This window comes from Myotis brandtii, unplaced genomic scaffold (assembly GCF_000412655.1).
Source record: "Myotis brandtii unplaced genomic scaffold, ASM41265v1 scaffold115, whole genome shotgun sequence".
Lineage (NCBI taxonomy): Eukaryota > Metazoa > Chordata > Mammalia > Chiroptera > Vespertilionidae > Myotis > Myotis brandtii.
The window spans coordinates 9,602,002-9,616,422 of record NW_005353967.1 but is presented as its reverse complement, the minus strand read 5'-3'; the positions used below and the strand labels follow the sequence as shown (position 1 = coordinate 9,616,422).

The 14,421-nt window shown below is 40.2% G+C and overlaps 1 long non-coding RNA gene and 1 pseudogene across 1 annotated transcript in view; both read left to right on the top strand.

Annotated features, from left to right (window-relative positions):
• The window catches only part of LOC106728065, a 122,643-nt gene extending 115,303 nt beyond the window's left edge, over window positions 1-7,340 (top strand). Inside the window, exon 4 of the long non-coding RNA XR_001364310.1 lies at window positions 7,325-7,340. This is a non-coding gene — a long non-coding RNA (uncharacterized LOC106728065). The remainder of the gene's footprint in view (window positions 1-7,324) is intronic.
• On the top strand, window positions 3,431-4,063 carry LOC102256540 (annotated as a pseudogene).
• Window positions 7,341-14,421: the final 7,081 nt, after the last annotated feature.

Below are 14,421 nucleotides of genomic sequence, written 5' to 3'. Positions count from 1 at the left end.
TTTGGGGATAAAGCAGAATTATTATCAAACACAGTGCTTTTCTGGAGCGTCCCCTTGGCAAGTCCCTCAAACCAGCAGCATTAGCAGCAGGTAATGATGGACTAGTCCTGTCCCGGCCATGACTAGCTCCTCCTCCAACACATGACTATTGATGAGGGCGTTCAACTCCAGTATTTGTGATTACAGACATATATTGTTGTTGTTTTTTTACATATTTACACTAGCATTTCCCAAAGTGTATGTCAAAGAACACCAGTTTTATACTAAGTTAACAAACGTTATGTAAATGAAGGGTTCCCTAAGAGAAAGTTTAGGAAACACTGTTCAACTAAGTTCAAAAGTGTTCTTTACTGCAGGTCCTCAGGTATCTCCTCTCAGATTCCTCCTCAGCTGGGAGTCGCTGCTCCAGTGGTAACATAATAGAAGTGAGATGTATCCCAATGAAATATTAGAGCGTAAAAATTATTAAGAATCAGAAGTAGCCCTAGCCGGTTTGGCTCAGTGGATAGAGCATCGACCTGTGGACTGAAGGGCCCAGGTTCGATTCCAGTCAAGGGCATGTGCTGTGAGGTCCCAAGACCCCCGGTGTGCCTGACGGAGTGGGCGACGACCCCAAGTCAAACGCCGAGACCAAGACTTGATGCAAAAGCAAGAGGTTTAATTACAAGCGCGGCGCAGGGTCTCTCAGGCAGGCATGCAGCAACCCGAAGGAAGTGCTGGCTGACTGGGAGCCCCGAGCAGTTGCAGAACATGGGTTTATAAAGGCAAAAACCACATGCAGGTGGCCTGGAATGTCAGGACAAAAGCCACACGCAGGTGGCCTGGAATGTCAGGAAACTGGGTTAACAGTTAACTCATCTCTTGAAGGGACAGGTCTGGTTTGTGTTAGCAGTTGACTCATTTCCTGAGGGGCCAGGGTGGTCTGTCTTGCATAAACCGATCCCAGGAAGAGATAAAATAGCTCTGCTGTGACTACACCAGAGCATCAGAGTTTACTGGAAAGGTCAGTTAAAGTTAAAGTTAAAACATAGGAGGAGGGGGTTTTTTCTCTGGCCTTACAGTGCCTTGGTTGCGGGCACATCCCCAGTGGGGTGTGTGCAGGAGGCAGCTGATCAATGTTTCTCTCTTATCGATGTTTCTAACTCTCTATCTCTTTCCCTTCCTCTCTGTAAAATATCAATAAAATATATTTTTTTAAAAAAAGAATCAGAAGTATATGACTGTGGTTTCCCAAGTAAGGTTATATACCCCCCAGAAAATATGTTTTAAGATAATAGAATTTCTGTTTATATTTTATCTCAAAAATGAGAAATTAGACTTTCTTAATATTTAATATACAGAATGAGAATAGTACATGCCTACAATTCAAAAAAGAATACGCACACACATTGTAGAGAGACATTTTAAAAATATTTTGCTGATAGGAGGCACAATTTAAAAGTTGGGAGACCGTTGGCATAGAGAAAATTATGCCTCGGAAAGCATATGTCAGGGTAATTAGAAGATAACTTAGACAGATGTGAGCCTGCGGCCCAATAATGGTCTCCCATTGTCAAATAAATGCCAAGATGAACTAAACTTATTTCTGAAACGGTTCCACACTATGATAAGGACAAATCTTCACATTCTGCTAAAACTGTCACTTGAGTAGCAAATAACAAACATTTGGACTAGGATAGCAGCTAAGGAAGAAAGAAACAAAACTAAAAAAATAAAAAATAAAAAGCTTTTAATACTATTAGGATCAAGATGTGGGTTCTCTCCTCAAAAATATCAGCTACATCTGAATTTGGATAGTATTTTTCAGTCAAAACAAATATTTATCAAGAGTAGTCTAAACACATTCACTTTTTACATTTAAAAGATAGTGTGAATATGTTGTTTTTGAGTATCTGAACATTATGGACCACATGGCCAAGCTTGGAACTTTCGTAATAATCCTTGTCTTAGTTTTGCCTATTTTGGTATCAAGCATGTGGTCTCCAGAGTCTTAAATGCTGCCGAGCAGTCATTGCCACATCAGGTGATTCAATAGCTCATCCTGCAACTAAGAAAACATTTGGGACTGACTCTGGTTCAACACAACCTTCTCTGCATGCCCTTCTGATCAGCAGGCTCAGCCCCAGGCTGAGCATGTCCTGAGATCATGGCCTCCCCTTCAGTTTACGCTGTAGAAGGACCAGGAGAGAGTAACTGAGAATTTAAACAGGACCCTCAGCTCGCAAAATTGTGCCATGACTCACACAAAAAATAAACCGAAGGAAATTGTGGCCTGCAAGACGAACGACCTAAGTTCATCAGGATCATATCTTCTAAGCTAAAGCCACAGAATCACCTAGTTTATAAATCAGACCAATCCCCACACCAAGACTACCCTGTGGCTAACTCTAGTTCCCCAACCCTAGAAGCATCCCTCCCTAACTTGCCTTTTGGTGTGCATATTTCCCTACTAAAAAAAAAAAAAACTTATTAAACCTTTTTTTTTTTTTTACTATAGATATGTTTTTGATGGTCTTTGGTCAGTGGGTCTTAACAAAGGTCACAGAGTTACCTGGCCACATGCTGAGTCTTAATAAACAGGGTTTGTGGATAATGATTATTTTTTAAGCAAATGAAAAGGACAAAAAAATCAAAAGAAAGAAGAAGAAAGAAAATGGGGCTGCTTCTTGGACAATATCCAATTCTTAGGCCCTGGGGTCTCCTGACCTATGCTGCTTTCAGTGACCAGAGTGATATTAAGGTTCTTTGTAAAATTATTTGATGCCTAGATAGCCTATGCCCACCCCCAGGATCTTTCAATATTATAAGCAATTAGCAGGTGCTATGCAAATATCTGCAAAAATAGCAATAGCAGTACATAGTCGTATATGTACAGTTACTTATATGTTTACTTTTATGGCATTGCCTTATTTGAGATCATTAATGACCCCAGAGTTACTATTCTTTTAGAGACAAAGTCTGAAAGGATCTAGGTAACGAAATCAGTGTCAAACCACTTAAAAAGTGGAACCAGAACACAATCTCAGTTACTAACCACCATGATAAGTCCTTTCCATTTTTTTCACAGACTTTATAAAACAAGAACCTAGGTCACTTTGTGTATAGTGCTATAAAAAAAAAATTAGGAGGTAAGTCATTGTTCTGTGTACAAAAAACTAGAATTGCATTGAAGTTGCCTTTTTAAAAATGCTGTGGAGTTCTTTGGCCTGTGACACAGCAACAATGCCCATTCAGGGTCTTAAGCTGAGTTTGGCAGTTGCTGGAGCTACTGTCCCCACCTCCACATTTGATCATTTGCAATGTTAGGCTTTGATCATTTAAACATAATGTTACAGCATCAATAACCAATGACAGCAGTGCTATGATTATGGAGGAAGAAGAGGACCTTTAGCACACAGTAATCTGACTATGACTACTGGCAGCAAGCCCACCTGTCCCTCCAGTCATGATGCAGCCACAACAACCCCACACCAGCCGGATTTTCCACCAACTCAGACATTTACTCCAATGACTCATCGGCCAATCTATGGAAACAACTTTGAAGATGAGCCGCCTTTACTAAAAGAATTAGAATTAGGTATGGATTTTCACCACATCTGGCAAAAGACACTAACAGTGTCACATCATTAAAAATGGCAGATGGCAGCACCACGAATGAGACTGCTCTGGCAGGACCCAAGGATTTTTCCTGGCCTTTGGAGCTACATGGTAACTGGCTGGCAAAATCCAGTTTGGCTTTTAGGGTCCGTGCAATTGGGCGGCTAGGAATGTTTTCTTTATTGAACTTAATGAGTATGACAGGTGTTTCATTTGGTGTGTGGCAAGTGTCCTTGGATACTGTCTTCCTCCCATGATCCTACTTTCCAGCTTTGTGGTGATCTTTTCTCTGCAATGAATGGTAAGAACCATTCTCACTCCTGGAATTATTGGATGGTGTCATTTTCCTGCTTCCAAAATTTTTATTCCTGCATTAGCCACAGAAGGACAGCAACTTCTAGTAGCATATCCTTGTGCTTTGTTTTACAAAGTCATTGCCCTAATTTCTGTTTTTTGAACTGAATTTATCTGGGATATGGATATCATTGGGCCAAATACACAAAAAGGACTTTGAACTCTTAAATCAGACCAGCAAACTGCTCCAGTGCAACTCTCACGCAGGTCTAACGCTTGGCTATTGGAGCAATGGAAGTAAACATGGGTCTTTTGTTCTTTTTTATGGAATTTCCTAATATTGTATTAGATTTACCTGCAATGTGATTAGCTTTAAGTATTTGTGCTTTTACAAAATAAGAAGTGCTATTTCTTCCCTGTTTCTGCAGCCTTTAATAACCAACATTTTCTTTAAATTAATTGTGATATTTTTGATAGATCTTTTTATCAACTGTGGGAAACTAACCACAGAGCTGATCATCTTTCTTAAAGACAGCCAATCATAGTAAAGAAGGCACAAGACTTACTGCAAAAATATTTTCCAAGCAATCAGGAAAGAAAGTTGCCTGTATTCTCAAGTCAGATGCACTTCAAGCAGAAAAGTGATCCCAATGTAGAGTTTATGAGTTTGCACTTCAAATATTTAACATTCCTTTAATTTTTTATTTTTTTTTTTTGCTAAAATTCAGTGATACAGAACTTCAGTCTGCCTTATTGTACACGTGAAATGTGAACACCTGTTTAGATATCAGCATTAACTGAACCAGGGGTCCTCAAACTACGGCCCACGGGCCACATGCAAATACAAATACTGTACTTGTTCCCGTTTTGTTTTTTTACTTCAAAATAAGATATGTGCAGTGTGCATAGGAATTTGTTCATAGTTTTTTTTTAAACTATAGTCCAGCCCTCCAACGGTCTGAGGGACAGTGAACTGGCCCCCTGTTTAAAAAGTTTGAGGACCCCTGAACTGAACTATAGTAACCTGGACTGGACGTACTGATGCTCATAGTTGCATCTCCATGTTTCCCAAGAAAAAGAAAATCACTAACCTTTTCTGAAAAATTATTTAAAACGTCACCGTTCAGTATTGCAGTTACCAGGGTAAAGTGCATTTGATGCTTATTAAATTCTTCTCAATTAATTTTAAAAAATGTTATGAGCAGAAATCAAACCTTTTAATCATCATTTTCATAGGCCATAGCCTTTATGCAGTCAGAAGTGGTTTTAATTAGGCTCTAACCAAAACAACAACAAAAAAAACCTTTCATTAGCGTTAACAAACTCTCTCAGTAATAAACCAAGAGGTCAAATACAATCCAGTGTTTTACAAAAGCCCCACCCCACTACCACTTTATCAAAATAATCACCTTTGATATGGTTGGAGGTATTTGAAATGTGTGCAAGGGCTCAGGTAAAAGCAATGGCTCATGGAGAAATTTGGAGCATTTTGTTATCCTGGACTATTAAGCACATTCATAGTTCATAAAATTTAATGGTCTGTCTGCAATGATTTATTTTTAAGTCAGCCAGAGGCTTTTAGGAGACCAAAATATGACCAAATGGCATCAACCACTCTGTAAAGCTTAATGTTAGCATTTAAAGTCTTACCACAAACGTGCGAATTAACTACCTTCCCCAGCATGATCTGAAAGTCTCCCCTTAAATAAATGAAAATGCTTCCTGACCTCCCAGGGATTTCTCTGAACTGAAACAATATGTTCTTTCCAAGGGTACTAGGTCAAAAATGCTATGAAGGAAGTCAGAATCGTTAACAGCATTCGCACAAAGGGCTCAACCAAATGAAGGGCAGGTGTAAGATGGGGCCCTGAACATCAGGGCAATAATTTTTATTGATGGAGGATAGATTTTTTTTAAAGAAATATTAATAGGAACTATGTCTTTCCTACAGAGGCTAAGTGTGAGGGTCTAAATCTGATGACTGCTGCCGAAACCGGTTTGGCTCAGTGGATAGAGTGTCGGCCTGTGGACTGAAAGGTCCCAGGTTCGATTCCGGTCAAGGGCATGTACCTGGGTTGCGGGCACATCCCCAGTAGGAGATGTGCAGGAGGCAGCTGATCGATGTTTCTCTCTCATCGATGTTTCTAACTCTCTATCTCTCTCCCTTCCTCTCTGTAAAAAATCAATAAAATATATTTTTTTTAAAAAAATAAATAAATAAATCTGATGACTGCTAACCAAGAAAGTGTCTGTTTAGTCCTGGCATCACAGGCTTTAGTGCTGCCATGTAAGCTGCTAGCTAAGGGGAAATGGCCATTTAAACTGCCAGCTCTCTGTCAATCAATAAATCATCTCGTGCACACATACACATTCTTTCCCCAGATGAGCAGCTCACCTGTCAGGGGACTCACTGGAATTTCTCTGACGATGCTCATTGGATCAGTACGTGACTAAATTGATGACTCTTAATTTTATGTCTGCATCCTTTCACACACCCACACACTTTAGAAAATGGACTAATGAGAAAGAAAATGATCAAAAGCGCAAAAACACACACACACACAAGAAAAATAAAGCTCTCAGTTAACCACAAACAGAGAAATTCCTTCGTAAAATTTGATACAGCATTTAAAGCAGGACTAGGCATAGAGTAGTTGCTTGGAAATAGGATTAATAAATGTAGGAAAAGATAATATAAGCATGGAGAATAAATAAAATAATAAATGAATCTCTGCTTCTCGCAAAGACCTACATCTGCTTTTTTGGGAAACATTTCCTCTGATGTCAATAAATGCTGAGGTTGCTTAAAATAATTCTAATTAAAAACTGTTACTTAATTTAAATGTCTTTGACAGATAACTGCTCATTCATATCTCTTGATGTCTTGTGTCCATGTCTCCTTTTTCACCCTAACCATGTTTCTCTCTAGTCTCTTAATTTTAGTAGTTTTATTGCCCTTCTGATTATAAAAGTAATACATGCTCAGTGCAGGAAAAAAAACAGAATATATGAAAGATTATAAAGAAAAAATAAAGGTTAATACTAATCTCACAACCCAAAGTTAACTAGAAACACATAACACATACCATTTAATAGCTTTTTGTTTTGTTATGTTTTGCCTTGGTCTTCAAAAACATTTTTGACCCAATACTAGGAAATGAGCCTATGGCTCCCAACTGATTACTGTGGTCAAAACACTTCAGCACGTGTCTGAGAATGCTTTGTACTTTAGTTTATAGGTGTAGCCTATTAACCCACCATGGTATCTGTACAGGTATCTGATCTCTTCAAATCTAACAGGTATAGTGACATCTTACTTTGTTTTCATTTTTATTTGTTGATTACTGATAAAATTAAATATTTATGTTTATATTTATTAATATGTATCTTTCTTAACTATTGACATCCATCAATCCATCATTTTTTAATGGAGCATTCATCTCTGCCTTACTGATTGGTAAGAAGTTTTAATGTCCATATTAAGACTATTAGTTCCTTGTCTGTTATAGGCCACCTCTTTTCATGGTACATTCCATTAATATAAAGAACTTTTTTTTTAATATATTTTATTGATTTTTTACAGAGAGGAAGGGAGAGAGATAGAGAGTTAGAAACATCGATGAGAGAGAAACATCGATCAGCCGCCTCCTGCACATCTCCTACTGGGGATGTGCCCGCAACCCAGGTACATGCCCTTGACCGGAATCGAACCTGGGACCTTTCAGTCCACAGGCCGACGCTCTATCCACCGAGCCAAACCGGTTTCGGCAATATAAAGAACTTTTATACAACAGAATAAATGTAGTTCGATACCCACCCAAAGACATTTACCCTATTGTTAAGGACAACCTTTTAGCCTCCAGATTTCTCTCTCTCTCTCTCTCTCTCTCTCTCTCTCTCTCTCTCGGAGGGGGAGGGGGGGAGCCAGTGTAATTCCGTAGCATGACTATAAACCTGTTTATTTCTTCATTTGGGCAACTGTGCCTTAAGATATCATCAAAGGTCTGTGTTAAATAGCTGAAAAATAGTCTGGTTGCAAATGTGAATTTTCACATAAGTCCTTCTTTCTTTTCCTTGTCAAATTATACAGGATTAAACTTGAAACTAATTATAAGAGCAAAACATTAAGAAACAAGACTAAAAAGGCTCTATTGAAAGAGTTTAATCTTAGACTGTTATAAAAATGTCTCATCTCTCTCAATGTTACAATGAAAGTCATTATCCACTAACATCCTAATCTCCCAGGCCAAGTCATACAAAAGGTTAAATCAGCATATTAAACATTCATGTTTTTGCTGTAAATATTATAAAACTTAAAGAAGTTACATAATGTGTTAATCTTGCCAGTGGTCTGTCGGAAGGGTAATTTTAATTACCCTTCAAAATTTTGTTTCCCCAAAAAAATATATATATATATTTGTAAATCGTAGCCAGAAAGAGAAATATAATAGGGAAAATATATTCAAATTTAAAGTACTTTTTAAAAAGTGATTGCAAGACTAAAATGAAGTTTTTCAACTTTGTAACTAAGTATCTCTTCCCCAAAGAAAGAAAGAAAAAAGAAAGCTGTTAGGCAGCTGCATTCAAACAATTTATGAGAGCAAATTTGACAGGTTTTTCTGTGAAATGAAAGGGAATGTGTGAAATCAAAACTCAGTTATGAATGTCAGATCTCAGATTTCTCAAAAAAATCCTCCCAATGACTCCTGGTAGCTGATGTGCATTAGGTAGTGGATATTTAAATATAATTTTTCACAATAATTTCAAGGTCAGAATAAAAACTAAAATAACGTAAGAGAGACAGGTTCCTCCAGGCTAGCGTTGTTTGGGGAGATCAGAGTTGACCTAAAATCCCTATGGTGGAGAAACCAGCAGCCTCTGGATGCCCCAAGCTCATGAGGTGCAAAGAGCACCTTTGCAGCATAGTTAGCAATGCCAGTGGATCCAAATCTACACTGTGCCCACAGAACCTAACTGCTGGTGACACCAGAAACCAAAAGGTATTTTTACAATGAGATGTTGTCAACATTCTCTCCTCTCAAGTTCATACAGAAAAGACTCCAAGTGGCCAATATTTGCATGGTTTTTCTTCTTGACACTGTGTAATTATTTAGGGCCGGTTGATAACTACATATTGTGTATATGTGTACATATACATATACACAGGGTGGAGCAAAAGTAGGTTTATGGTTGTTTGTATGGGAAATAATACAATAATCTATACAATAAAAGCCTAAGTGACGACCAGAACGACTTAAGTGACGACAGTGGAACAACCAGAACCATCGGTCACTATGATGCACACTGACCACCGGGAGGCAGACACTTAACATAGGAGCTGCCCCCTGGTGGTCAGTGCGCTCCCACAGGGGGAGCACCACTCAGTCAGAAGCCGGGCTCATGGCTGGCAAGTGCAGCGGCGGTGGCAGGAGCCTCTCCTACCTCCACGGCAGCGCTAAGGAGCAGCAAGCCGAGTGGTAAGGAGCAGAGAGCCGGTGGGTGGTAAGGAGTTACGGGTCCCGGACTGCGAGAGTGCGCAGGCCAGGCTGAGGGATTCTCAACCTGCCCCCCCCCCAGTGCACAAATTTCGTGCACCGGGCCTCTAGTGAATAAATAATAATACAGGATTAAACTCTGTGAGAAAGGACCGTGAGCAATGCTTCCAGGACTCTCTAAAATAGTGGGTGAAAAAGTGACTAGTCTCTTCCACTTTAGAAGAAACTTTCTGTCTTAGTGCTTGGGCTGCCCTAACAAAATACCACAGACTGGATTGCTTTCAAACAACAGACATTTCAAGCAACAGACATTTCTTGCTCACAGTTCCAGAGGCTGCAAGTCTGAGGTCAGGGTGCTAGCATGTCAGGCAGGGGCTGTCCTCTGGTTGTGGACTTCTTGCTTCCTCCCATGGCAGAAGGGATAGGGAGCTTTCTAGAGCCTCCTTAAAGGGCACTAATCCCACTCATGAGGGCTCCACCCACAGGACTTGAGCACCCCAAGGCCCCACCTCCTGATGCCATCACCTTTAGAGGTTAGGATTTTAACATATGAATTTGGGGAGAGGGGCCACAAACATTAATACCACAGCACTTTCTGACACAGAGAGTCACTTGTTGGAATGACTGTCCGGAGCAGAATGGCATGCATGGTAAGATAGAGGATAAGAAGGTACTGATGGCTCTTCTTAGAGCCCAGACCATGGAAGCCCAGCTGAATGAAGTACCCAGATTGCTGGTACCCCATCTCCACTGCCACCATGTGCATGTGAGAGAGAAGAAATGTCAGGATGGAAGAAACAGGGAAGAATGAAGAGCCCTGGGAAGAAAATGCCTCCAAAGATACCAGAAATGATACCCTGCTGTGGCAACCCCAGCACCTCCTGACCAATGTCCAGAAATCCCAGCTGCCAACTCAGGCCAGCACCCACCAACAGCAGGCTCCCCAGGTCGCATCTGCCCAGGAGAAAGACAAACATGTGTTCCTAGCACCTCTTTCTTTCGTTTGCAAAACTGGGTTTCTAGTAGCAGGAGTGCCCGGGTCACTGCCGATGTGTAATGTCACATTTGCACTATTTTTCTGTATTGTTCAAAAAGTATTTCTTTGAACTCACACCTCTACCAAAAATGAGACGAGGATTGTAGCCAGAGAAAGCCTGGTGCTTTAAATCACTGACATTAGTTATTTAACTTTACACTCGTGACTTTCCACTGACACATTAACTAACTGGCTCCTCGTTCAGGAGCAGTTTGTGGGCCGTGGCCTAAGGAAACTTCTAACATGAGAATCTTTGAATTATGGAACAAACTTCCAGTTGTTCAGGGTGTTTTGAGCTTAGACAATTTAATCAGTTCAAAATAGTACAAATCACAAGCTTGGGATCCCTATTTTTAACAATCGCAAACAAAGAGCCTGCCAAGATCACTGGTACAGAGTTAGAATTAACCTAAAAGAATTACATATAAAGTTCCAAAACACATCTGAAGCCAACCCATACGAGGCAGATTTCAGTAACATACTTGGCAAAATGTTCAACACACACACATACACAGTTATCTTGGCAAAATGTATGTGCATTATGTTCTCCTAAAGGCCTGGTGCATGAATTCGTGCACATTGAAAGGAAATTAGAAGAAATATTTTAATATCACTATTCACTCTTTCTCTATAATAGAAGTGTCAACCAAATTCACAATCAACAATGACAGATCGAAACACACACGTGCGATTGGCACCAGGGAGAGCTTTATATATATAGATAAACTTGCTTAATTAGACCTGCTTTCTGATGTAGCTAAACTTTTTCTAGCCCAGTGAAGCACCCCAACTTCTCTTTCAGGTAGTTGTCAGCAACACAGCAGTAAATATCAACATGAAGCAGATTATTATTATAGACCATGCAGGGAGAACAAAGGGTAAAATATTTAACTGCAGCAGTATTTGACTATATTCTGTGAAGTGAAAAAACCTGAAGTCATTTTCAAGGTCCACCATTTCTTACTTCTTTTCAGTCAGGTCAAGTTTCTAAATCTCCATTTTCTGGCTAATGAAAAGAAAATGGGATTCTACCAAGTCTCCTATCTACCTATTCTAGGACTTCTGTGAGGATCAAATGAGATGAGGCATGGGAAATTGCTTCACAGACATTTTGTTAAAGTGTAAAATGTTTGCACCTGGCTATAAAGCAAATCGTGTTCTGGCTAAAGAAACACCAAGGAGGCTAGTTGCTAGGGAGAGGAAGCCGGGCGTTGCTATGTGATGTCATTACCCAGCACCCACAGTGACCGTTTCTGGGCTGGGCTGAGCTATGGGCCACATTTTGTGCCATGGGGTCTCAGCAGCATTGGCTTCGATTTGGTGGGCTTTCACTCTGGGGTAGTGGCGGGGCCTGTGTCCCACTTGGGGGAAGCCGAGTGCTGCTTTGTGGGCACCAGGTCCATGATGCTGTTTCTCTGTAAATGGCCAGTGCGCGTCACAGCAGCTCCTGCGTTGAGCATCTGCCCCCAGGTGGTCAGTGCGCATCATAGCAACCAGTCGGACGGTTGGACACTTAGCATATTAGCCTTTTATATATATAGATTGTTACCCATTGCACTGAAGCACGCTGAGCCCACCCAACATGGCTGCACCCCTGAAAATAGAGCAGTCACTCTGTGGTTGTTTTGCTGGGCAGAGGGAAGTAGAAATGAGACAACCGAAAACTCTTAAGAACATTTGCTTCATGCTTCCAACATTGTAACAATAAAATAAGTCATTATAAAACAGAAAGAAAAAAGAATCAGGTCGCCCACAAAAAGTAAATAATTACGAATAATCAATAATCCTCTAATAGGATCCAAGTCACAAAGCAAGAAATGTGTATCATAAATATTTGGCGTGTTCCACTGACTAGTTATCCTCACAAAAACATAACAGGTACTTGCACTAGGAAAAGAAAAACCAACACTAGCCCAAAATTCTTTGTCTTTCTAATATCATTTCACATTTACGGTGGCTTGTTTCTGAAGATTCAGACACTATGCAAACGATTATGAGCTCCCTCATCCGAGTCCATCCAGGGAAGAGGGCTTGAGAAAACAAGGTCTGTGCAAGGTGACCGGCAAGCGAGCCAATGGTGCGTATAGACTGAAACTCTTAAATCTGAGTTTCTATCCTCCTGCTTCAACTTTCCCACTTAGGGAAAATATGTCCTATTTCCATATTTTTTCCAAATACATTCCCCCAAGAATTTTAAACACGAAATAAAAAGCCTCTTGTCCCCAACTAGAAATCCAAGGACACACAAATATACCAGAATAATTGAGGGATGGAGGCCTAATTGTTGTGCCTACAGCCTCCACCACAATGCCTGGCGTATAATAGATATTCAGTAAATGTTTTAAAAAGTAATTAATCCAATCAATATCCACAAACCAAGCTATTCCTCTCTTATACAAATATATAATCAAATTGACCCAAATCCATAAATCACACACTTGTTTCAGATGAGAAGATTTAAGGTTTCCTTCTCCTAAGAATATTGAAAGCTTCCCCCCACACACACCTAAAATTGGTGTCAAAACAGATTAGCATCCTACATAAGCTCACAATTCTTAGGTAACACTATAGAATGTGGGCCCTGCACTCTAAGAAACACTGACATAGTATTTCACATCAACATCTCTCAAAGACTCTGAGAAGAAAATTGTCACTGAAATCAGTCCCACAAAATCACCTAGTACTTAAAGTGTGAACAGAAAAGTCAGAGATTTGATCCCCAAGTTGGTTTAGATACTAGAAATTGCCTTTTTAAGTAAATAATTCAAATATCATCAGAAGGTATTCAGAAGAGGAGAAAAGGTAGAATGAACGGAACAAAAATAAACTGAATTTTACATAAACTTAAAGAGCATTTCCACCCAGGCCAAGGAGATTGGAGAACTCATTTCCTAGTAAACTAACATCTGATCTTTGATTCTGTTTACAGAATTACATATACATATTTTATGTCCTGTTTCTCACCTCTGGAAGCATAGAGTCAGGTAAAACTGCCCACAGAGGTTTCCTTTGCCTGTCTTCTCCACACCCCCATACCAGTTGCTTCCACCATTGCCCATGTGACAAGGGCTCAGGTCCCCTTGGATTTCTGGCACATTCTGCCCGTCAGTCTCTGCCTAAGGAAAACCAGGAGTCCGGGATTCCTGAGCAGGACTACTGTTCCCTCCACTTTGAGAAGTTGAGGGGCATCCTGTTCGGAAACCACATCCCCCTGCATTCTGTGGAGCAACAGCCCTCCCCATTCTCTCAGGGCAGACGTGTGCAAACAAGGGCTAATGGCCAAGTGGCAAGCACCGGGGCCTGCTGAGGACTTCAGATTGCAGGAGTGGGACCCAGCCTGTGAACTGAGGGCCTTTCTAAAAAAAAATTGTTGTTAATAAATTTATTGAGATACAATTGACAATCAATTGCACATATTTAAAGTGTACAACTTGATAAATTTGAACCATTTTACATTTCTACCACTAGCATATGAGAGTTCCAGTTCCTCCACATCCATACCAATACATGGTATGTTTTTGCCACTTAATAGGTGTGTAGAGGCACTTTGCTGTAGTTTTAATTTGCATTTCTGTAATGACCAATAATGTTGAGCATTTTTCATTTGCTTATTTGCCTTCCACATACCTTCTTTGATGAAGTTCAAATCTTTCAGCCATTTTTGAAAATTGGGTTGGTTGTTTGCTTACCATTGAGTTTTGGGAGTTCTTTATATGTTCTGGATGCAGGCTCTTTGTAAGACATATGCTCTGTGACTATTCATTTCCAGTCTGTGGGGGTTTTTTTGTCTTTTTTATTCTCTTAATAGACATTAAATATACTGATCAGAAGCAGCATCTGGAAGTCACCCACTTCCTGGAGACTTACCTGCTGCATAATCACTGGTGGCATAATCACCAGAATGGAAGCTAGACCTTCAACTCAACCTCTGAAACCTAAAAGTCCATTCACAATGGGCCACTCTGTGGCTGTGGATTTCTGGGCTCCTGCTATCCAGCT